This window comes from Lutra lutra, chromosome 11, assembly GCF_902655055.1.
Source record: "Lutra lutra chromosome 11, mLutLut1.2, whole genome shotgun sequence".
NCBI lineage: Eukaryota > Metazoa > Chordata > Mammalia > Carnivora > Mustelidae > Lutra > Lutra lutra.
Genome location: NC_062288.1, coordinates 13,890,520 through 13,915,876, shown reverse-complemented (window position 1 = coordinate 13,915,876; position 25,357 = coordinate 13,890,520). Strand labels below are relative to the sequence as shown.

At 42.4% G+C, this 25,357-nt stretch overlaps 1 pseudogene; it reads left to right on the top strand.

Annotated features, from left to right (window-relative positions):
- The window catches only part of LOC125081302 (10 kDa heat shock protein, mitochondrial-like), a 29,950-nt pseudogene extending 13,855 nt beyond the window's left edge, over positions 1–16,095 (top strand).
- The last annotated feature ends 9,262 nt before the right edge of the window (positions 16,096–25,357 follow it).

Below are 25,357 nucleotides of genomic sequence, written 5' to 3'. Positions count from 1 at the left end.
CGACCATCTGGTGGCAGTTTATAAAGAACAGAAAAGGATATTCTTCTGCCCAGGTGCATTAGCACAGCAAATTATCCTTGCGCTCTGCTCCCCGATAGAAAGGCACGTGGATAGGGGAGCGTCCTTTAGGGTTTCACCACCTGTGCCCACTGGTACCTTTCCAGATGTAGGAGAGAGTACACCTTTGAAGGGTTCTCTTTTTCAAGGAAAGTTGGGGAAAATAAAGAAAACTCCTGACGTGTTCTTGAATTTGGCAAGGAACAAAGGCTCGCTCAGGAAGGTAGTGAAGGAATGACAGGAGTGCCAGGGAGACCTGACCAGTAGTGAATGTTGACGTTCCGCAAAACAACATGGAATCACCATCATTTGGGAGCCTTGAGGAACCAGGTTCACCTCAGTTTATAGTCAGTTGAGCCCCATGGAGGTTGAGTGATTTCCCAAGACCACACAGTTCATCAGTCACCAACAAAATAGTTACTGACCCCCTACTACGTGAAAATCTCTATACTCAGTAGTACAGGGACCAGGTTAGAACCCATGACTGTTTGATTCCTGGTCTTTGCTTTTTCCTATTTAAAATGCTGTTTCAGGGGCACCTGTGTGTCTCAGTTGGTTAAGGTCCAATTCCTGATTTCAGCTCAGGTTGTGATCTCATGGGTCATGGGATCGAGCCCCACATTGGACTCCACGATCAGTGGTGAGTCTCCTCAACATTCTCTCCCTCTCCCCTTCTCCCTCTCTCCCCTTCCCCCCATTCATGCTCTCTCTCTCAAATAAATAAACCTTTTTTTTTTTAAGATTTTATCTATTTGGGGTGCCTGGGTGGCTCAGTGGGTTAAAGCCTCTGCCTTCAGCTCGGGTCATGATCTCAGGATCCTGGGATCAAGCACTGCATCAGGCTCTCTGCTCAACAGGGAGCCTGCTTCCCTTCCTCTCTCTCTGCCTGCCTCTCTGCCAACTTGTGATCTCTGTCTGTCAAATAAATAAATAAAATCTTTAAAAAAATATTTTAAAAAAAGATTTTATTTATTTATTTGACAGAGAGAGACACAGCGAGAGAGGGAACACAGCAGAGGGAGTGGGAGATGGAGAAGCAGGCTTCCCTTGGAGCAGGGAGCCCTGTGCAGAACTCGATCCCAGGACCCTGGGATCATGACCTGAGCCAAAGGCAGATGCTCAGCGACCGAGCCACCCAGGCGCCCCTCAAATAAATAAATCTTTAAACAACGACAACAACAGAACTCTGTTTCAGCTTACAACCTCCTGTCCCCTGCCTCTGAACATAAGACATTACTTGCCTTTGTGCTGTGTTGAGTTACGGCAAAGAGCAGTGGCAGTAAATTTGTTGGTGCCTCAGTCAGTGTCAGTGAAGGCAGCGGCGCCAAATTGTACGAGTCATGGTGGCATTCTTCATCTCCGTGCCCTGTCGGTTGTTTTACAAGCCAATATCATTTAAGAACATTATTGATAAAGCAGTAAAAACTCACACATTATATCAAATCTCGTTCCTCGCATACACATCTTTTTGATATCTGTGTATGAAATAAGTATGCATAAAGCACTCTGCAGCAAAGTGAAGTCCAATGGTTGTCCAAGAAGAGCGCTGGAACCACTGTTTGAGTTGCAGACTGAACTAGCTGCAGTGTTCGTGAAGCACCATTTTTACTTCCTGGAAGAACATCAGACAGACAAACCAGGTTTATTCACCCTTGAATATTTGGCAGGCATTTCCTGGAAAATGAATGAAGGGAGCCTGTTACTTTAAGGACAACAATTGACAGCATTTGTTGGCAGTGATACAATTTGAGTTTTCAAGTAAAAATTAGAATTTTTGGAAAACTCGTATCCACCAGTATGAACTTGACAGTTTTCCAGCATATAAAGATTTTTCGAATAAGACCGATAGTCCTATTTTTTACTATTATTTTATTAACCTATAACTTATTTTTAGCCCCAGGGGTACAGGTCTGTGAATCGCCAGGTTTACACACTTCACAGCACTCACCATAGCACATACCCTCCCCAGTGTCTATAACCTAACCACACTCTCCATACCCCCTCCCCCACCAGCAACCCTCAGTTTGTTTTGTGAGATTTAGAGTCTCTTATGGTTTGTCTCCCTCCCGATCCCATCTTGTTTCATTTATTCTTTTCCTACCCCCCAAACCCCCAACATTGCCTCTCCACTTCCTCATATCAGGGAGATCATATGATAATTAAGACTGATAGTCATATTAACAAAGGTGGTTTTTAAAAATATCATATTATGAAATATGTCACATTTTATAAGAGCTGTATAACTCAGTTAATCAGCATTTTCCAAATGATCAATGCATAATGTTGAAAAAAACATGCATGGGTAAAAGATCGATTCAAAATGCAGGATGGGTTTTAATGCAGCAGCAGAGTATGAAAAGTACATTGATATGGTTTCAGGTTCCACACTGAAACTTAGGAAACTACCACTTGTCAAGTCTGGGGCAGTATCAGAAATAGCTGTGGTTATCTAAAGATGTTATTAAAATACTCTTCCTCTTTCCAGATGTATAACAGTGGGGATGAATTTTCTTCAAACACTTTAACCAGAGAAGCTCATTGCAATTAACTGAATGAAGAATATGAGAATCAAAGTGTCTTCTATAAAACTAGGTATCAAAGAGATTTCCCCCCAAAATGTAAAAAAAAAATGCCATTCTCCTCACTGAATGTTTTCCTGTTTTAAAAAATATTTATTTTTAAATATAAATATTTTAAATATAAAATATTTTAAAAATAAATAATATATTTAATATTTAATATAAAATAAATATATTACTCATATTTAATAATTATATTGAATATATTAATATTTACTATATTAACAAATATATTAAATATAAATACAAATTCTAAATATAAAATAAAATATTAAAATATTTTAAATATAAATAAGTATTTTTAAATATAAATTTTTTTTTTACTTAACATAATGGGTTTGTTATTGTTATTGTTGTGGTCACCTCTTGGAGCTGTATGGGCCCCACACCCAAAATATAGCTCAGCTTTTTAAAGAACTGTGGTTTTTAAAGATTTTATTTATTTATTTGACAGAGAGAAATCACAAGTAAGCAGAGAGGCAGGCAGAGAGAGAGGAGGAAGCAGGCTCCCTGCTGAGCAGAAAGCCCGATGTGGGGCTCGAACCCAGGACCTGGGATCATGACCTGAGCCGAAGGCAGCGGCTTAACCCACTGAGCCACCCAGGCGCCCCTAGCTCAGCTTTTTAGACTGGTACATCACATATACCCCAAGAGGGCATAAAGCAAATATTACTCACATAATGAGGCTTTCTGGGAAGAGCAGGGAAGGGACCAAGATGGTCCATAAATGGCTTAAGAAAGCAGAGAGAGGTGACTGGCTTGGAGTTTTATGATGGTTAGGACGTAGGGCTGGAGCAAGTGTTCTCTCGTATGGACCAGAACTTGTGTGTCTGAATTTTTTGTTGGCACCAACAGAAGATGCTCATGAGCTTTCTTAACAGATGTGGGCAAGAGGGAAACGTGAGGAAAGGAGGCTGAAAGACGTCAGCCCTCCAATATACAAAATGGAGTCAGACTGATTATCACAATTCACTCCTGATATTTGGCTGACGACCGAAAATGCCATGGTTCCTTTAACTGAACGTGAACTTTAACAGATAAGCTACTACAGTGCTTGATGAAACCTGTAGCCTGAGTCTGGTTAGGGAGCTCAGTTGAAGACCTTGTTCAAGGGCCCAGCTTCGTGTATTTTGCAAAGTGAAATGTGTGCCTTGGTCACCATCAGTAAAGTTTAGAATCATATTGTGGTTTTAGTATGCACAGAGATATGGGTAAACTTGGTTTATAATTTGGGTGTCTGTTAGCAATAGATTTCCAGAATTCTTTATCCATAAGGATGCAGCCTTGGATAGGGAATTGTTGCTGCCATTGGCTGCACCAGATGGCTGAGCACTGGAAACAAATGACCCCAGTACCTGTAAAAAATGTGCAGATGGGGTCAGTTGTTGGCCAGGGACCTGTGCTAAGCTGACTTCCTGTAGTGCAGCTAATTGGGTTCACCCTTGTGTCCCATCCTTAATAAAGGATGTCCCGGGGAAGAGATGGAAACCAGCAACTCTCCAGCAGGCTCCCTCATGTGTGATGATGGCCATACCGTCATAAAGTAGCAAACCCCTATTGCTATTCATTACTGATCCCCAGGGTCTCCTAATGGAGCCAAGGGGTCCTCCAGCATCATAGCATCTGGCAAAGGCTGAGACATATAGCCCAGGACTACTTGAAAGGGGGTCTTGGGGCACCTGGGTGGCTCAGATGGTTAAACGCCTGCCTTCAGCTCAGGTCATGATCTCCAGGTCCTGCAGTCAAGCCCCATGTCGGGCTCCCTGCTCAGCAGGGGGGCCCGCTTCTCCCTGTCTCCCTGCTGTGCTCTCTCTGTCTTGCTCTCAAATGAATAAATAAAATCTTTATAAAAAAATACAAAATAAATAAAGAAGGTCTCGATCCAGGCCCTAAACACGAATTCTTGAAACTTTCCACTTGGGTTGCTTGCCTTTCTAACAGAGGCTTGATAGGACACAGCAAATGCAGCACAAAATAGCACAGTTCGAAGTGCAGTGTCCCCAGCAGGTAGCAGCACAGCTCAAAGAACAGGCAGCAGCTCAAAATACATGCTCAGTAGCGGGCAGCGGAGCCAGTTAGCAAACCAAAGCAAGAGAAGAGAGACTCTTGGCGGTGGTCACCACTGGAACACCCCGTTCGTTGTGACAGCTGTTGGGCTCCTCCTGCCTCCCTGGGGTGACCACAGCAGTTGTTAATATAAAAATTAATAAATTACTATGCTTTAGGCTTGGCTGAAGGTAGTGAGTTATCTCTATTGATCGTTCACAATTACAGATTGAATGCCTTGTTCTACCCTTTCCCCCCTTCTCACCAACTTCACTTGACTAGTCTAAAATATATACATACATGTGTATATATTTTAATTCTCAGATTTAATTTCTAATACAGCAAATATCAAGAGATGTATCCCACACAAGCAAAAAACTTTAGGAGGCCCTGCCTGTGAAGAGATCTTAAGAACCAGTGGCATTTTAAGTGGAAAACTGTAATACAAATCTCATAGAACAATTGTTTCCTGATATCATGTGATGCATCCTGATATTTTCTTCTCTCTCCTATTCTGTTTCACCCTTTAAAAAGTGTCAGTCATGCCCGTGACTAATTCTTTAGCTACAGCTTAAACACTGAAGTAAAGCATGAGGATTTTCTGGGGGACACTTTTTACTTAAACACGGTTGTTGGAGAAAGAAGTGGCCCTTTGGATCATGTACTCACTTCTGGATGGAGTTGAAGTTACCATGAAGTTAATGAAGCTTGAGCTTTAAGGCTCCTCCTCTTCTAGGGCCCTCTACCTATTTTTTAATGGGTAACTTGGCATTCTTTTTCTTAAAGATAGCCACCCAATCTGTATAAGCTTCAGACCGCACAAAACCTGATTCATGCCTGCTTCTAAATCATTTTTTCCCTAGTCAATGTGCTGAAATGTTTAAAAAAAAAAAAATTTGCTGCTTTCCCATTGAGAAATAATAATAATAATTAGAAACATAGATGCTGTTTGCATTAGGTCCCTTTAAAGAAACTTACACAAGTTAGTTATCTCAAGGAAAAGGTAGTTGACTCTAAGAATACATGTGTACTGGGACTAGAGAACTATCCAGAACAAGTCTGTCCCTTTCTCCAGTAGTGGCCCCGTGATCTCTAAGTAATGGCCTCTCTTCTTGTTTCCTGTGAGTCTGTCTACCCCACCCTCTTCTTCTTAGCCCTGGGCTTCTTCATACTTTCACTTTGCCTGTGGTCCACAGTGAGCCCTCCCTTGGTTCTCACAGCTAGCTGGCCCAGTGGCTCCAACATCATAGGTTGCTGGCTTGCCTGAGATGGGTAACCATTGGATCAAAAGCTCAGTAAGCCATAGCTGGGGGTATGGGACAGGGTCGTGAGACACAAATGAGCCAGGTAAGTCCACAGAATTTTTAAATAATTTGTAAATAGGGCCTTATTTCTTAGGAGATTGGACAGCAGCAAGCTCAGCACACGGAGATTATTCTGATCATTCAAATTTTGAGTTTTTGCTCCACATTCTTAATTAGATTTTACTTCAATAGTAACTTGACTTTAAAAAAAAAAAAGATTTATTTATTTATTTTAGAGAGAAAGAGGGTATGTGAGTGGGGGGAGGGGCAGAGAGGGAGGGAGAGAGAGGATCTCAAGCAGACTCCTCACTGAGCACACAGCCCACAAACCTGAGTTCATGCCCCAGGCCAAAATCAAAGGTCGAGAGCTTAACTGATTGAGCCACCCAGGCACCCCTTACCTTAATTATTTTTGAAGTCCACTTCCAAATACATATGGGTGTTTTACTTCACTTCCGCTGTTTAATTTTGGAACACAAGGGAGAATTTTTATTTTTGGTATTGTCCATTAAAAAAAAAAAAAAACATTTCTTTTGGAGCGTATTGATCTCCCAGTTGCCTACCTTCTGGGTTTTTTGCTAATCATTGGAAATTTGATGCAAGTGAATGATTTCAAAGAAATAATATGTTGCTTAGCTTTGCTACCTGCCAGTCTTAAAGAATGGTTATGACAGAAGAATCAATAGAATGCATAATAAAAAGTTTAATTATGATATTCTTAGCTGCTGGAGAATTTAAGTTGAATCTTAGCCTTTAATTTGTGAGAAAGATACAGAAATGCACTGTGTGAGTCAATCCCAAAATATCTCCAGTTTCCTTTGTCTCTCTGGTGACATCCTAGGAGTCCCTGAATGTTCGGTGTGGTGTGTGCTGCTCCGTGTTATTGCTTTGTTGTTGATGGCAAAAAAAACTTGTCTCTCTGACCTTTTTTTAAAAACAGAATTCACGTATAAAGAAGTCTATGATGAACATGCATTCCATGACTGGTCAGGGACTAGCGCATTTTGAAGGCCCGGCAAGAGACGATAGCCAAACCCCACCCTTGCTCTGCAGCAGACGACCCTTGCAGAGCAATGCTTTTCCAAGTGGGATCCTAGGACCAGCAGCAGCAGCCTCACCTGGGAACTTACTAGGAATGCAGATTCTCGGGCTCCCCTCCAGACCTGATGAATCAGAGACCCTCAAGTGGGGTCTAGCAATGAGCCCTCCAGGTGATTCTGATGCAGGACAGATTTGAGAACCATTGTTTGGAGGCTTGCATTTCAAGGTATGCAACATGCGCGCACACACACACACACACACACACACACACAGTACTTGGAACAGAACCAAATATACAGCCCACAAGATACTACTCTCCTACTTTCCGGCCTTTATTCAGGTTTGTTTCTCTAACTAGAATATTCTTTTCTCTTTCCCCGTCCAGGCCTGTCTGTTAAAACATTGCTCATTGTTCAAAGCCAAACCAGTTCAAAACCTGCTGCCTCTGAGAAATTTCTCCAAATACATCCACCCCTCTGAAATGTGAGATCTTTCTTCTGAAGGGAAACCAACAGAACACATCTTGGTCCTAAAGATACCTAACAATTAGAAGCTTGACATATCCAGGTAAAAATAATTTGAAATGAGTATAGGGGGCTCTCTCCCATGATGACTACTGATTGAGGTCTCTGGATGGAACTTTGCTTTCAATCATCAAGTTGTGCATGCTCCTGCTTCCAGGCCCGATGCTTCCGTCTCTTGGAATGTTTACTGAAGATCAGGGGTCACAGATCAGAAGTCAGCAAACATAGCCCACAGCTTACTTGTGTATAGCCTCTGAGCCAAGAATGTTTTTTACATTTTAAAATGGTTAGAAAAGACAAAAGAAAAATAATATTTTGTGACTCATGACAAGCACATGAAATTTAAATTTTACTGTCTGTAAGTGTGGGATTGGCAGGACATAGCCTCATCCACTCATTTATGCTGTCCGTGGCTGCTTTCTTGCCCTTAGGGTGAAGTCAAACAGTTGCAGCAAAGACCATATGACCTGCAGAACCAAAAATATTTGCTGTCTGTCCCCTCACAGAAAAAATTTGCAAACTCTTGCTCTAGATGACCTCACATTTCCCTCCCACCCTTCATTCAGGTCTCCACTCGAATGTCACCTTGTCAGAGAAGTCTTCGTGGACCCCCCTACCTCAATGGAATGCATGCCCCCCCATCTGCTCTTTGCATCCATCCATATGATGTTTTATTTTTCTTGGTAGCACTCATCTTTAGCTGATGTCATATATGTATTTGTTTCTTATAGGTCTCTCTCCATTAGAATCCAGCTTCATGAGATCAGAGCCATTGTTTTGGTTCATTACTGCATGCCCAGATGCTCCTAATTAACATTTAAATGAATGAATAAATATTCTCTAATAAGAATCCCTCCCAGGACACTTCCTGGTGGTTAAATTATTTTATTTTTGGAGGGACAGTGGTCAGTTAAGTGTAGCTTCTAGACTAAGTGATGGTAACATAAGGAAAATCTGAGATACTATTTGCCTTAAAAAATAATGAACATACACTGTGGGATAATTTTTTAATTAAGACCTGGAGGCAAAGCCTTCAGACCTGTTGGTTGTTTATCAAAACAGTTCCTCTGATATGAAATGGGACTATCCAGAGTTGCCCATTGGAAGTCTAGAAATTGATTTTGATCTCTTGTTTTATTTTAAAGAGGTTTCAGGGACTATTTTGTCCCATTCTGTTTCTCTTTTATTTCAAAAGTCTTTCATTTTAATCCAGTTTTACAGAAAATAGATCCCCTAAAATGGGTTCCAAGACATAATTGCTGTTTAATTTGGGATAAGAGGTTTTCCAGAAAAGTAGCCAACATCACTCAAGACAAGAACCTCAAGTGATCTTCCCAGGCCCCTTCAATCTGAAGTCACATCAGTTGTTTTTAAAGGAATAGGTCATCTGTCTTTCCTTTCTTTTCCTAAGGCTTGTCTTCCTTATTATAATAGAAATGGCCTCAGGTTGACCTTGCATTGGGTGAAGAGAGCTTGGTCACAGGAATCTGCCTCTCCCTGTCCCCTCTCAAATAGAATAAATGTATCCATCTGATAGGACAGATTTTGTCATTATATTAGGGGGAGAATTTATACAAATAACATCTGTCTGGACTATCTGAATTATGAGATCTCAAAGTTATGATTTTTTTTTCAGGAAGACACACATTGTCACTTTGGGGACAATTATGATTTTGATTAAATTCTGAAGTTTTGGGGGTTTTTTGTGCTTTTTTGATATCATGGTCTAACCTCCAGAAAATATCTGTGGCTTGGCTGTGGTTACCCAGCCCTCTTAGGACGCATGTGTCCTGCGTCCATCTCCCAGGGCTCATGCCCCTTCCCTGCAGCCTCCAACACCTCTCTAAAACACACCCCTGTATTTTTCTTCTTCAGATCCACATGAAGGGAAAGATACAGGTTCGACCATCACTGGGTTTCCTTTGTTTAATATTTGTCTAATTGTTGGTTAAGAATAGAGAGAGACTGACTTAAATTGGATTCTTTTTTTTTTTTTAAGATATTTCTGGACTCTACTGAGTGGAAAGTAAGAGGAAAAATGAATGCATTCCTACATCAAGGAATGGTAGGACTTTTTGAGGTTTGATGACTACAGGAATAAAATGTGTGTTCTTCAAAATACACTAAGCACTTAGGTTCAGAAAAGATTTTCCCAAATACTCTTTGGATGTAAAACAAGAGATCCCTTTGTCCTGGCACAGATACATCTGGGAAGGTCAATGCCGCTGGGCTTAAAGAAACTGCCCCAGGGGAACACAACTCCATAGGGTCTGTTATGATGGCATTTGATCACTTAGAAGCTCTATAATCCAAATAAAAACAAACATGAGAAGAAGTGAGGAACAGCCACAGATCATCACCCTATACCAAGAGCCCTCCAGTTTCTGTGCAAGATGAAAACTCTCTGTCATTTGAAAAGGCAGGAAAATAAACATTCTAACAATGACAGTTTTTTGGTTTGTTTGTTTGTTTGTGGAACTGAGAGGAAAGTAGAGGCCAAGTTCTTTTAGACAGATCACAGTCTCAAAAGACCTATAGGGGGCGCCTGGGTGGCTCAGTGGGTTAAGCCACTGCCTTCGGCTCAGGTCATGATCCCAGGTCCTGGGTTCGAGCCCCACATCGGGCTTTCTGCTCAGCAGGGAACCTGCTTCCTCCTCTCTCTCTGCCTGCCTCTCTGCTTACTTGTGATTTCTCTCTGTCAAATAAATAAATAAAATCTTAAAAAAAAAAAAAGACCTATAGGTTAGAACAACAACAAAAGGAAAAACTGGGCTTACGTTTATTTACTTGAGTAACATTTAGTGAAATTATTTCAAGGGACATACTTTTATTTTTTTAGCACATACTTTGCAAAAGTAGGATACATATGCAATTTCCTCCTGCTACCTAGAGCTAAGAGTTAGTTCAATTGAAAAATAAAATAAAATTAGACAGATCCAAATATCTCTCAGAGTAAGTGGTGCTACAAATAGAAGAAGGGATATTAAAATATTTATTGCACGAAAATGAAAAATTAGGTGAGGGTCTACGTACGTTCTGATTTTGGTATCTCTCACTTTTGCCACACATAGTAGGCATTTATTGTTTTGGTATGTGTAACTGTCAGGCATCCATTATGGGGAGAATGCATTGGATATTTGTTGTTGTTTCTGTTGCTTTCATCCAGTTCTATTCTGTAGAAATAGTATTCCAATTCTGCTGTGAAAAACCAGCCCTCCCCCAAGTCTGCGGCCAGCAGATGAACCTGAATCCAGTCCTTTGCCCCCAGGGAGTGGTGTGTGAACCAGGCTAAGCTAATCAACACTATTTCCCCTGACAACAGTAATTGATTCAGGAAAGAACACATGACCCAAATTGGACCAATCAGGGCATAAAAGATTCAATTAAAAAAAAAAATGATGAGTGACCTGGACCTGGGGATTCTTTCTCCGAAGATGTGAATGGATAAAGATGTGATGATAGATAGATAGATGACAGATAGATAGATAGATAGATAGATAATAGATGATAGAGACAGATATAGATAGATACACAATAGAATATTACTCAGCCATCAGAAAGGATGATTACTTACCATTTACATCAACACGGATGGAACTGGAGGGCATTATGCTGAGCAAAATAATTCAAGCAGAGAAAGATAATTATCATATGGTTTCACTCATATGTGGAATATAAGAAACAGGACAGAAGATCATAGGGGAAGGGAGGGAAAATTGTATGGGAAGAAATCAGAGAGGGAGACAAACCATAAGAGACTCAACTGTAGGAAACAAACTGAGGGTTGCTGGAGGGGGGCGGGTGGAAGGATGGGACGACTGGATGACGAGCATGAAGGAGAGCACGTGATGTGATGAGCACTGGGTATTATACACAACTGATGAATTCTCGAACTCTACATCCAAAACTAATGATGTATTTGTTGGCTAATTGAATTTAAGTAATAAAAAAACAAAAAAGAGTAGAGCTATTGCTATCATGCATTGCTGGGGAGAATGCAAAATGTTACAGCTTTACAGAGGCGAATTCAGCAATATCCAAAGAGGCTGACAACAGAACATGATTTCTAATCTACGGTTTTCTTTGTCTATAAAAGGGAGCTCTTAGGTGGCTTAGTTAGTTAAGCATCTACTTTCTGTTCAGGTCATGATTCCAGGGTCCTGGGATAGAGTCCTGAGTCCAGCTCCCTGCTCCACAGGGAGTCTGCTTCTCCCTCTGCCCCACCCCCCACTTAATTCTCTCCCTCAAATAAATAAATAAATAAAATCTTAAATTTTTTTTACTAAGACAATTAGTGAAATTGGAATAAGGTGTGTGGATTAGCAGGCACCATTATCAACCATATTATCTGGACTCTGATCGTTGTATTTTGATAACTGTATTGTGGTTGATATCCTTATTTTTAGGTGATATACACTAAAGTATTTAGACATAAAACATCATCACATCTGCAACTCAGTCACCATGGTTCGGGAAGAATTACATTACACACACACACACTCTCACACATGCAGGGATAATACATTAAAGTAGGGGACAAGAAAAAGAATGGTAGAGCAAATGGTCTGAAAACTTAGCAATGGAGAAACCTGGTTAAAGGGTGTGGTGTAATAAGAGATACATTTAGTCTTTTTTTTTTTTTTAAGATTTTATTTATTTATCTGACAGAAATCACAAGTAGGCAGAGAGGCAGGTAGAGATAGAGAGAGGGGGAAGCAGGCTCCCCGCCGAGCAGAGAGCCTGATGTGGGGCTCGATTCCAGGACTCTGGGATCATGACCTGAGCCAAAGGCAGAGGCTTTAACCCACTGAGCCACCCAGGTGCCCATGGGTCTTTTTTTTTTTTTAAGATTTTATTTATTCATTGGACAGAGAGAGACACAGCAAGAGTGAACACTAGCGGAGGGAGTGGGAGAGGGAGAAGCAGGCTTCCCGCTGAGCAGGGAGCCTGATGCAGGGCTCAATCCCAAGACCCTGGGATCATGACCTGATGACCTGATGCTTAATGGCTGAGCCACCCAGGGGCCCTAGCAGATACATTTGGTCTTTGTCCATGGTTCCTGGGACAGAGTCCTGAAAACCCTTGGTATTTTGTCATTCACAACAGGCCCGTGTTGAGCACTTTCATGCTAATGAGATGACTTAGGCTGGGTCCCAAATCTAGCCTCAGGTTGGAGCTGGTCACCAGAGAGACCAAATAGTTAGAGAGCTGGAAATTTCAGCCATGCCCACCAACCTCTGGAAGGATGAAGGGGCTGAAGATTGAGCTCCATAAAAACTCTTGAACAAGGTTTGATGAACTTTAGGGTTGGTGAAAACATCCATGGTTTTGCATCCCAGTTCCATGGGGTCAGAACGTCTTATCCTTGGGGCCCTTCCAGCTTCCAGACCTTACCCTCTGTACCTCTCCATCCAACTATTCATCTGTTCCTTTATAATAAACCAGTAAATGGAAGTAAATGTTTCTCTGAGTTCTGTGAGTGACTCTAACATGGTAATCAAACTTAAGAAGAAGGTCATGGGAACCTTCCATTTATAGCCAGTTTGTCAGAAACATGTGAATTGTGATTGCCATGTGAAAACGGAAACAGCCCTTTACTGTGGGATCTGACACTATGTCCAATTAGACAGTGTCAGAACTGAGTTTACTTGCAGGACACCCAGGTGGTGTTGCAGAATTGCTTAATGTGTGTAAAACTAGCACACCTTTGGTGTCAGGAGTGAAGTGTGGGAGTGGTGTTGAGAGCAAAGGAGTCACACAGGAAGCGAGTTTTCCTTTACAGAGGATATAAAGGGATTCTTTCCTATTTTCATAACTCTTCTGTAAATCTAATTATGTCAAAATAAAGTTTACTGGAGAAAAAAGAGCAGGAGGGAGAGGAGGAAGTGGCAGAAGAGGAGGAGGAAAAAGAAAAGAGTTGCTGTTGGCAACCATCTTAAAACCACACTGGGAAAGGCTGTCTCAGAATGGAATAGACCCAAGGAAGCAGAGCCAAGACGTGGGTCTGGGTGACTTTGCTGGAGCCCTACATTAAGTTTTAAATTAGTGAATCAGCTCTTCATCTATACTTTTCAGCTTATGTGAGTCAAAAAATTCCTTTTTCATAAGACTTGCTGGTGAAATATGTAATAATTCACCAGATTCCAGCTGGAAGCTACTACATTTCTTTTGCTTTCTTCTATTTTTATTTTTTAAGTTGTTTACATTCCTAAATAAACACTGAAACTACACAAGAAGCTACACGCTTTGCTGGCAAAATACAAAAAAAGCTAAAAGAAAAAAGAGGAGGATGGAAATTACTTAGAGAAACACAACCATCAAGAGTTACATGGACAACTCAACAACAAAAATGCAAATGACCCAATTTAAAAACGAGCTAAGGACTTGATTAGAAATTTCTCCAAGGAAGAATGGCCAAGATATATGAAAAGATGCTCAACATCACTAATCATTAGGGAAATGCACATCAAAACCACAATGAGATGTCACCTCACACCTATTAGGATGGTGACTATTCAAAAAGGAAACAAATAAACAAGATAACAAGTGTTGGTGAGGATGTGGAGAATTGGAATTTTTGTGCACTGTTGATGGGAATATAAAATGATGCATCCACTACAGAAAATAGTATGGAGGTCCACCCCTCAACCCCCCAAAATCCACAAACATAGAATTAACATATAACCCAGCATATACCCCCAAATAATGAAGACGTATTGAGTAATTGAAGAGTATACACCCCAGCCATCTTGAAGAGGTAGTTATATACCCATGTATATCAGAAGGCGAAAGCAACTCAAGTATCCAACGATCAATGAATGGACGAATGCAATGTGTCATATCCATAGAATGGATGTTATTTAGCCTTAAAAATAGAAGGAAGGTCTGACACAGCTACAACCTGGGCGGACCTGGAGGACATGATGTTGAGTGAAGTAAGCCAGTCACAGAAGGACAAATACTGTGTGAGTCCACTTAGATGTGGTACTTAAAGCCTTCAAGTTCATAGAAAGTAGAATGGTGGTTGCCAGGGGCCAAGGGGAGGGGAGAATGGGGAGTTAGTGTTTAATACCTACGAGTTTCAGTTTTGCAAGATGAAAGGGTTCTGAGGATGGATGATGGTGGTGGCTTCACAATAATGTGAATGAACCTGATGCCACTGCAATTTCAGTATGTTTTTTAACAGTTGGTAAGATGGTAAATTTTATCTATTTATACGTTGCCACAATTAAAAAAAAAGAGTTATAAAGACAACTTGCTATAGGACGGACTAAATAACTTATATAGTTTGGACAGAAAATGGCTATAGTAAAAACAAAAACAAAAACAAAACAGGTCACCTAAAGGAAGTAAAAATTTACCAATCCAATCCTGAGGAAAAGTAAAATTTATTGTAAAAATCTAAGATAAATCTATGTAGAAAATCAGGAAAACTTCAACCAAAAGGGAATTTGACCCTGACACATTGGTGTTTCAAGATTACAAGTAAAGGATTATTAAATAGGGATCACTGGGCATGGAGTCTCTCTTTTTAATTCTAGGAGTTCTAAGAAATATTGCCTCCACCAACACTCCTCCAGCCTTCTCACTGACGCCTTCCATCTCTTTGAGGCTTATTACTTTGGCTTAAGGCTTTTTTCTTCTGTCCTAACCTTGGTCCTAAATTCTAGCATCACATTATAAAAGCCTACTAAACTCTCTCCACCAGTTCTTCAAACCAGTATGTTCAAATGTATATGATCTTCTCCTCAGCATCTACTCCTTTAGATCTTGTCAATCACTCTTCCCTTGCCTCTAAATCTTGGAGTAAATTTTCCCTCCCCCACCTTCTGTGCCCTGTGTCCGTGTGGTGATTCCATCCTGGCCTGTCTCCCTCCCCGACTCTCCTTTCTGTCTCTTCTTTCCCCCTCATGGCCCCTACCCTATCCTCTGTCTATTTACTCCTAGGTTGCTGTAGCAAATCCAAACTGGCTCTCCTCCTCCAGTCTCTCCCCGGCCCCATAGGAGAAAGACTAAATACATGTTGGCAAGCCTCAGGAAAGCAGGAAGGAAGGGGCGGAAGGAATGAGGGACGGCAGGAGGAAAACAATACTGGAAAAATTTCAAGAATTTGAAGACAAAATCAAAAGACTCATCATGAGACCCTTTTCCCCCCCAACATTTGTGTGGCCCAAGGGTCAGACTATAGGTCTCCTTGACCTGACAGCTCCAGAGAGCAGAGTGTAAACTGTGGAGGCTGGAGTCAGGGCAGAACAGGCATTTAGAAACTTTCTTCCCCTCTTTGACCGAGTTTGAATTGAAAGCAGTGCAGCTGAAATTGTAACCAGAGGACGTATTATATTTCCTGAAAAACCTCAAGGAAAAGCAACAGTAGTAGCCAGTGGGTCAGGCTTTAAAGGAAAAAGTGGAGACATTCAACCAGTTAGCATGGAAATTGGAGATAAAGCTCTTTTCCCAGAACATGGAGGCACCAAAGTAGTTCTAGGTGACAAGGATTATTTCTTATTTGGAGATGGTGACATCCTCAGAAAGTATGTAGACTAAAATAAATCACTGAAATGACATCAAGTGAAGCTGTCCATTGAAGTTGTGAAATCCTTCTTCATGTAAATAATTCTCATGGACTTCCTTTAAAATAAACTAACGGTATCCAAACAAAGAAACCAACAGAAAGATTCATCATGAGAAAAATATAAAAACTACCTTCCTTAACAAATTGCATTCCTTGAATATAATCCTTGTACATATTTTTTCCCAAAATTTCCCAGAGAAAATAACACATACTTCCTATGAGTCCAGCCAGACCACAGTTTATGAATCATCAGGATTAAATAAAGCATATAACAATCAGTCCCAGCATATAGAACATAGCATGTTGACTCTGGGATTTTGTGTCCAAAAAAATCTGTCCAAGAATTACCAGCCTTTTAGAAGACAGGGTGTCTCAAGAGGGTTACTAGACAAATATTATTGTTTAATAATAATTTTCCAAGTTCTGATCTAAGTCTGTTCTCTTTATCATCAGACTGACCCTTAGGTAAAATTTGAGGGAAAGGGAGTTCAGCTCAATATAAGAAAAAAATAAACAATAGTGTCTACTCTAGAATGGGCTGACTCAGAGGAAAGTGATTGGTCCCTCGCTGGGGCTAACACAGGCTAACACAGGATGAGTGTTTGTCAGGAAAATGTAGAATGCATTTAAGCACTAATTGATGGAGAGAAATAAAGGAGCTTCTCAATCAATGGTTCTCAAAATGGCCAATCATCGCGATCACTTGGAGAGCAATGGCTTCACTTGTGGGAATTCTAATTTAGTAGGTCTGGGATAGAGCCTGGCATGTGTATTTTACGGAAATCCCCAGAAGACTCTAACATAAAGCCACCTTTGGGATCCACTACCTTTTGTTGGTTTCTCAAATTTGGGAATACATAGTCTCCCCTAAATACACACTCCTCACCCCAAGAGCCAGAAGCTAGAAGAGGCTTTCATGGAGGCAGAGGAGCAGTGAGCCCAGCCACTGTCTGCAGCAAGGTCAGCCAGCAGATCAGGGGAAGGAGAGCATGCAAACCCCATCATATCTTAATGGCTGTCCAAAAAGCTGAGGGAGAAAAAATGCCTACAGAATTCCCTTTCTTTAGTATTTACTTTGTGTTTTGTTGTAAAACGAAGGCGTATTCCCTGCTGTCAGCTGCTGGTCTGAACACCTGAGTGGGTCCTTCGCTTCTCTTGGGAACCACCCACAACCTCTGTCCTTGGACCTTTTCTCCCCAAAGTCAAAATTCAGTCACGATAAACAGAAAATCCCATAGAGTCACCAGGGCTCTTGAGGAGTTTGGCAAGTGCAGCAATTTTTTTTTTTTTTAGGGTTTTAATTATATAAGCATTATCTTCAAAAAATATTTTTACTTAATTCCAGGACAGTGTCTTTTGAATATACCATACTTGCGTAAAGTTACACCGTATCTATCATTCTGCTCTCTAGGGTAGGTCGAGGCCCAAAGTTGTTTTTGTAAAATATTCTAACATTTGGAGATAGCATCGCCTGGATCCGTGGTTGTCAAGCTTTGGCCTGTGGCAGAATCACCTGGAAGTCTGGTTAAAACTCTGGTGGTTTTCATTCCTCTGATTAGGAAACCTATGAGTGGGATTTGAGAACTTTCATTTCTATCAAGTTCCCAGGTAATAATGAGGGCACTGCTGGTCCGGGGGTGACAGTCTGAGAACCACTGGCTTTTTTGTTAAGATCACAGGGTCCAGGTCAGACTCAGTGGGGTGGACTCCCAGCTCACCACTTGTTGTGTGACCTTGGGATATTCAGTATCCCATGCTCAGTTCCTTTCTATGTAAAATGAGGATAATAATGTCATCTATAGGGGGGGGGAGTTATGGTGAGGATTAAATAAATTAATCCACATGAAATATGGGAACTGTCCGTATCCATAAAGTATTTCATCCACAAAATACTTCCTCCACATAAAAAATGGATATGGCATACAGTAAATACTCAAATGTTCACTATTATTTTAATTCAGAATATGTTTTGTGAGTCAGTGATTATACTGCAAATGTCCATTATAAAATATGCCAGATCCACAGCTCTTTACACTCGTAAAGGCTGAGTCTAGAAGAAATTGACATTTTAAAATTTAATTTTAGTAATTAGTTGTGAAATTTTCACGTATCTTCGTATTTGTCTTTTCGTATTTCTTTAGTGAAGATCATGGAGCTTGAAAATACCAAGCAAAGGCATTAGGAAAACAGTATTACGAAAGAAATACAGCAAGTCCCAGCTCTCTCACAAAATACCATTTTATTGGAAAAAGCTCTTTCCGGACAGTGAGAGTTTAATTCCCTAATTGAACAGAAGGTGGCAGCACCCCACAGGAATTTTGCAGGAGATCCGCCCCGCCAACCCCTCCGCCTCACGCCCCCCACCCCGCCCGCCAGGCCAGCTTTTTGCACTTTGAACCCTGTTTCCCGGGTCTCAGACTATCTTTGTTGAGGATTTAGAACATCAGCGGACCGAGACCCCTTCCTAGTGGGGACCCCAGTGTCCGTTCATGGGTTAAAAAAATGTTTCACCTCGACCGCAAGACTAACCCGAGCAGGTCCCTGCGTCTCCGTGAGCCCCAGTTTCCCCCTGGATGAAACGAGAACACTAGAAGAGGGTCTCTCCGAGGTCATCAGCCGCGACAGCCGGGGGTTCCAAGCTCAGGGTCGGAGTTGGCAGGAGGCCGCCAGCAGGCGGGTGGGTTCGCGCTCCCCAGCGAGTCCGGGCTGCAGCGATCCAGGCTGGCGAGTAGGCGCCAGTGTGCGCCCGACACCAGCGTCCTCCGGAGCATCCTGTTGACTGGGCATAAGGAATGTGAAACATCGTATCCTCTCTTGAGACAAACCAGGAGCTTCGGTGAAAAGTTACATCAGTTTTTAACATAAAACTGATGACATCAACAAAATTGCATGCCCGCGGGAGACTCTTTAAGGGGCCACCTGTCCGCTCTCCTACATCTTTAGGGCTATTTCCGTGGAGACTGTCGCTTTGGGCAAGTATTGTATTTAATCGAAGCCTAACGGGTTTTAATGAACAGAAATTTCTATTGACGAAGGATCCTCTAGCGCCCTCTGGTGACGCATGCCCAGTAAGGCATCCCTCGCCTGACAGCCTTGGTTTCAAATAATCCAGCTTTTGCCTTTTGAGCTCTATGGCACTGGGCTCCTGGATTATTAATTTTACAGCTAACTCTATGATCCTCCAAGATTCCACTTTGGCAATATGGACTGCAAGCTGCTTAGAGCAGAAGCACTCATGAAGTAACTTGGAGGAACTGCCAAGTCTTTGGGGTTGGCTCATTTCCTAGGAAAACATGCCTTCCAGAGCCGGTAGTCAGTCCTCGCCGGCAGTCAGAGGGCACGTGTGAGAGGAGCCTCACATTGGCTGTGCTGTGGTTCAGAGAGCTGGCTCTCTGGAATCCTTTGGCCCTTACCCCTAACTCCATCTCTGGGCTCAACAGGTTGAGTAGGCGTCCGCCTGACCCAATGTTTGAGTTCCCAGTTCCTCACAGAATGGCTCCTCTCGGGCCCGAACAGCTTTCCTTGCAATCTTGGTGAGTAGGAGCCAGATCCGGCTCCTTGAATCTGGAATTGTTGCTAGCAATACCAGTACTTCTCCAGGGACCAAATGCATCAGAGTCTCCCCGGCTGCTGCTTACAATCAGACCCCTCCGGTCCAGCTGGGGATTTGCTGCCTTAGACTCTCCCAAGCTAGAGGGGCGCCTGGGTGGCTCCGTCAGTTACATGTCTGACTCTTGCTTTCAGCTCAGGTCCTGATCTCAGGTTTGTGACATCGAGCCCCACGTGGGGCTTCGTGGTCATCACAGAGCCTGCTTGGGATTTTCTCTCCCTCTTCCCTCTGCCCTCCTCGCTCATGTTCTCTCTCTAAAACAAAAAAACAAAAACAAAAACAAACAAACAAAGAATCTCTGAAGGTAGAGATAAGAAGCATTTTAAACCAGACCCCGAAGTGATCATTGGGCAAGCCAAGGTTTAGGAATTGATTCATTGATTTGTGACTCATTGTCCTGATGTTCTCTGTCCACATACCAAATGTGCACATTTTGGCTGCCACCTTCCCACCTTGCTGCCAACAGGATTGTACCTTCTTAGATCTGAGCCCCATCCAGGCTGCACAAGCCTGGATCTCCTGGCTCCTGTCAGAGTAAATGTTCCTGCTCTCTCCTGGACCCCTCGTTCCCTTCATCATGTTAGTGAGTCTGAGGTGGCAGCAAGACGCTTGGCTGAGCAACTTGAAGTTGTATGTTACGGTGAAGTGTCAGGGATGAAGAGGTTACAAAAGCAGAAGTAATCTGAAATATACATGGACGCAGAACCATGCACATTTCAGCAAAGCAAAGCTACCTCCCAAGACAACTGGGTGGTGTTTTGATAGCTTTGCTCAGCTGAGGCACCTTTGGTCTCTATTTGTGTCTATGTCTCTCTTTCTGTCCCTGGGAGGTATGGCACTGACTTTGTGCGCTTGACACTGACAGGAATACTTTGACATTGAGCATCTGCTGTTTCTGTTAGAAACAGGAGCCTGACACCCACCCTAGGCTCAGGGACTCGGTGTCAGGAAGGACAAAGCCGGGCTTCTTTCCCAGGACAGCAGTCTCTTCTGCACGTACTCACTCAGGGGATATTATCTTAGACATCTGCAGCTGTCAGCCTTGGACCTGTTTTCAGCTATACTTCTCCTCTAACCCAAGTTCTTCCTTGCCCGGCAAGGCTTACAAATGAGGCAGAGAACAAAACAGCCTAACTGTTCACTTAGTCTGGTCACTCATATCACGAGCGCTGATGCCCACATCTCAGATGCTAGAGCAACACAGTAGTCACAAGCCACATGTGGCCATTGAGACCTTGGAATGTGTCTCAAGCAGAATGTGCATGAAATTGTGAAACGCACACCAGATTCTGGAGACCTTGCAAGAATGTGAAATTCTCATGAGTAATCATACATACATACTGATTGCATGTTGCAACAATGATATTCTGGATTCCTGGCTTGGATAAAATATATTATTAAAACTAATTTCAGTTGCTTATTTGTCCTTTTCAGATTTGGCTACAAGAGGGTTTAAAATTATGTCAAGTGGGTCAACCCCTGCTGATCTGAGACTGTGGTATTTCTCTGATGGTCCCTACTGTCACTGACCACTTGGGGCCTAACCACTTCCCTAGGGTACATGATCCATCTGGTTCTTTCTAATTCTTGCCCTTGACCAGCCCTATCCTATTGCCCACGGAGCTGTGTGACACATGACAGCTCTTGCTAGGGAGCCTTGCTGGAATGCCCCCGATGGCTCCATGCACAAGTCTAGCTGTCAGAAGTTTCTTTCTTAGATAAGCCAAAATATGCTTCTTTGGGACAGCTTGCTTCCTTTCTTCTTTCCTTCCTTCCTTTCTCTCTCTTTCTTTCTTTAACTCTTTCTTTCTGATTCTATTTATTTATCTGACAGAGAGAGCTAGAGAGCACAAGCAGGGGGAGCGGCAGAGGGAGAAGGAAAAGCAAGCTCGCAGGCCAGCAGGGAGCCTGACACGGGACTCGATCCCAGGACCCCGGAATCATCACCCAAGCCAAAGGCAGATGCTTAACCAACTGAGCCACACATGCGCCCCCTGGGACAGCTTTCTGTGAGAATAAATGAGTCATGCTTAATGACTAGGTAGTGACAATTTGTGCCATTTCTTTAACCGATTCCCTATTGCGAGTTATTGAATTATTTTCCAGTTTCTGAAAGTTGTGTTAAGACAATCATCCTTACAGTCAAATCTTTATACACGCTAAATGACTTCCTTTGGATCAATTGGTACTAATACAATCTTTAAAGATTTTGACACTGTTCTGTATTATACAAACACCATTGGGAATTATGATTTTTTAAACCTTTGTGATTCTTATAAAATGGTCATTTTTGTGAAAACGGTTACATGAAAATGGTTTAAAATGAGTTTAAAATGGCAAATGTTGTTTTCCTTTGCTTTAGTGGCACGGTATTTTACCTTTCTTTGTTTCAAACTTCATTTCTTCTCACGCTCCTTTTCTGTTGATGGTAGAAATGAGATAGAATTCAGATGTCAGTATCCGTATGTGTGCTTTCTTCTAGAATGTTCTACACATTCCACACAAAGCTACCATCCAAAACACATTTTTCTATGCCCTTCATTTCCATATTTATTCTTTTTTTTTTCTTTTACCCTTCTTTAACAAATGTCACCTGCTACCATCGTCTTAGAACAACCACAGGAATCAAGCAGCAGTTTCCTTTCCTTTCCTTATTTTTTTTCTTTATATTTTATTTTTCTTTCCTTTATTTTCATTTGTCTTTTTTTCAGGTGGAAGAGGAAGCAGTTGGATCCTGAGTATCCAGGGGACCCACGACGGACAAGTTTGCTCACCTTAGAAAGGGTGGACACTGAGCCCCTGGGCTGGGTTGCACATCCACCCACTCCTCTCCTCTAAAACCTGCTGGGGGAGGCAACACATGAGAAATGACCAATTTCTCCTTCATATAAGGAAATTCCAGTTTCTCCTCCACGAGCCCCCAGGTCCATTTCTTTCTTTTATCTCTCTATCTCAGTTTAACAATGCTTTGTGTATAATCAGCACTATACAAAGGCTTGTTGAATGAATGAATGAATGAATGAATGACAATATCAGTGGGCGAACACTAACCCTGGAGATCCCTGGGTAGGCTTGTTCAAGCAGTACCAAAGACTGTCATCCACGTGAATGGCTTACCATGAAGGACCAATGACAGTGTAGCACGTACACTCCTGGGATATTATGGAATCATATATGGTTAGAGCTGAAAGAGGCCCTTGAGGTTTTCAGGTCCCAAGGTCCCAAACTGGTAAATACCATTAGACTTCAGCTGACCAATTGTTTTTTTTGCCTGCTTAGTCTTGTTGCTGCTGATGGTGGTTACCAAAGTATAAATGTTGGGAGATTTCACAGAAAGTGTTTTGGGGCTTTTGTTTTTATTTTTTAACTGGCAAATCTGGCGCCCCTGGGTCCATAGCTACATGTAAACTGGGTTGAGTCATTGCTGCTGTCTCTGAGACAAAATGTGGTCCAGTCATCTGGTGTGGCCCCTGACACACAGCGTTTGCCCAGCCTTGCCTAATCTAGTGGGATGCCACTCTGCCACCCACTGAATTCACCTCCTTAAACCTTTTGCTTGATTTGGGCTTCATCCCTGCAATCTCTGGCCAGAGTAATTTCTGGAAGACCCAAGCCGGACTAGGTCATGCTCCTCCTTAAACTCCCTCAGGGGCTCCTTACTGCCTGAGGATCCCAGTCTTCTGGTTATGAGACCTTTCGGTGCCAGTCCTGCTTTAACGATCTTAACTCTGACAAGCCTGACTCACCAGACATGCTGAACGTCTTCACGTTCCACTGTCCCGCCACATCCTCGGTGCCCCAGTGTCTCCACACATGCTGTTCCCTTTGCCTCCAACGCTCTAGCCTACCCTTGTTTGTCTGGCAGAGTCTTACTCATGTTCAATGTTTAGCTCAGGTACCTACGGTTCTAGCCTGTGAATCCCTCCCCCCTCACCTCATTATCTCTGCCATGGGACCCAGTTCAACACCTGTTGATAGTTGTTAGAACAGTCTGTGAAAACACTTCTGAACACCAGAGTATGTGATCCTCGAGGGAAGGGACCACAAATCATGAATTTTTATCCTTAGCATTTATCCCATGCTCAATAAATGTTGAATGAATGAATGGATGGATGGATGGCATCCTTGCTCCAGGTGACTTTGTTAGGGACATAGCTGCGATAAATTGTGGTCTTCTCCTGTTCCTTGTAGGGTTGTGGCCAGAGTCCTCTGCAAACCTGAGAGAGTAAGGAGACAAGTGACATCTTTCTTCTATTCCCAGACTATCTCAGGAACCTTGGTCTTCACCATGTGTTGTTTCTAGTCCTCCTCTTTCGTCTCCTACATAAACTGTATGCCTCATTTTGGCTTTAGCATCCCAGTTATAAAGTTGGCTCCAAACATCCACTTGACTCCAGGTGATTAACATAAACCAATTGTCAGATTCTATACTCCTTGCTAGTGTTTGCTGCATGGATGGGCTTGTGACCAAAACTGGGTTAGTGAGATGTGGGGAGAATCCCGCTGGATGGAAGAGGCTCTGAGAAATGTTCCTCCATCCATGGGAACAGACGCTTCCCCCCGTTATCATCTGGACATTGCCATTTCAGAATTTGACGTATGGAGGGGCGCCTGGGTGGCTCAGTCGGTTAAGCGGCTGCCTTTGGCTCAGGTTGTGATCTCAGGGTCCTGGGATCGAGCCTGGCATCAGGCTCCCGGCTCAGTGGGGAGCCTGCTTCTCCCTCTCCTCTTGTGTTCTCTGTTGCTATCTCTGTTGCTCGCTCTCTCTCAAATAAATAAATAAAATCTTACAAAACATATATATATTAAAGAAGAATATGACGTAGGGAAACATGGAAAGTTTTCTGCCACGAACCTGGAGATGAAGTCAGTACAGAGGGATGGAACAAAGCCTGGAATGAAGGCATCATTGAACAGCTGTATCAGGGTCAGTTTATAATCGCCACATTAGATAATAAATTTCCTTCTTGTTAAATGGTTTAAGTCATGTTTCTACATTCGAATTTAGAACCAAAACATACCACCTGATATAGTCATCTGATTTCCACTATTGTTCGTAAAATAACTACATACAATCCTCCACATTCTGATTCATCTGTTAGTCTACGAATGGCCTAATCAGATACGCTTTGCACGATCTAAAATTGAGCACCATAAAGGGGGAAGCAACACGACCAGGAGTTCTCCAATTGTTTTCTTCATGACCGATAAAGTACATCTTAGAGATGGCCAGGAGGGAGCCTCGTGGGTCATTCCTACTGTGCAGCACAGAGTCAGCTTGCATCCAGCCTATAGCCAGGCTCCTTCCTTCCTAACAGCACCCAGGTGTTGTTTTTAAGGCTATCTCCCTCCTTGTGGTCCCAATACTCCCAGTTCTAAGAACAGACCCAAGTCTTCCACAGATGATCACGCTGCACCTTGTTAATGAGTAGCTATGAACGAGCCTGAGACTCCGTTCTGGCCAATGAGACACAAAGAGAAGTCCAGGAGGAGGCTTCTGGAGAAACTTCCCTCAATCCTGAGGGGCAGCTATAAGAGAAGTCAGCCCCATTCTACCTGACAATCTTGTGAGAATGTGGAAACAAGTATTGCTGCTGATGTCTTATGACAGGCATGAGGACGCA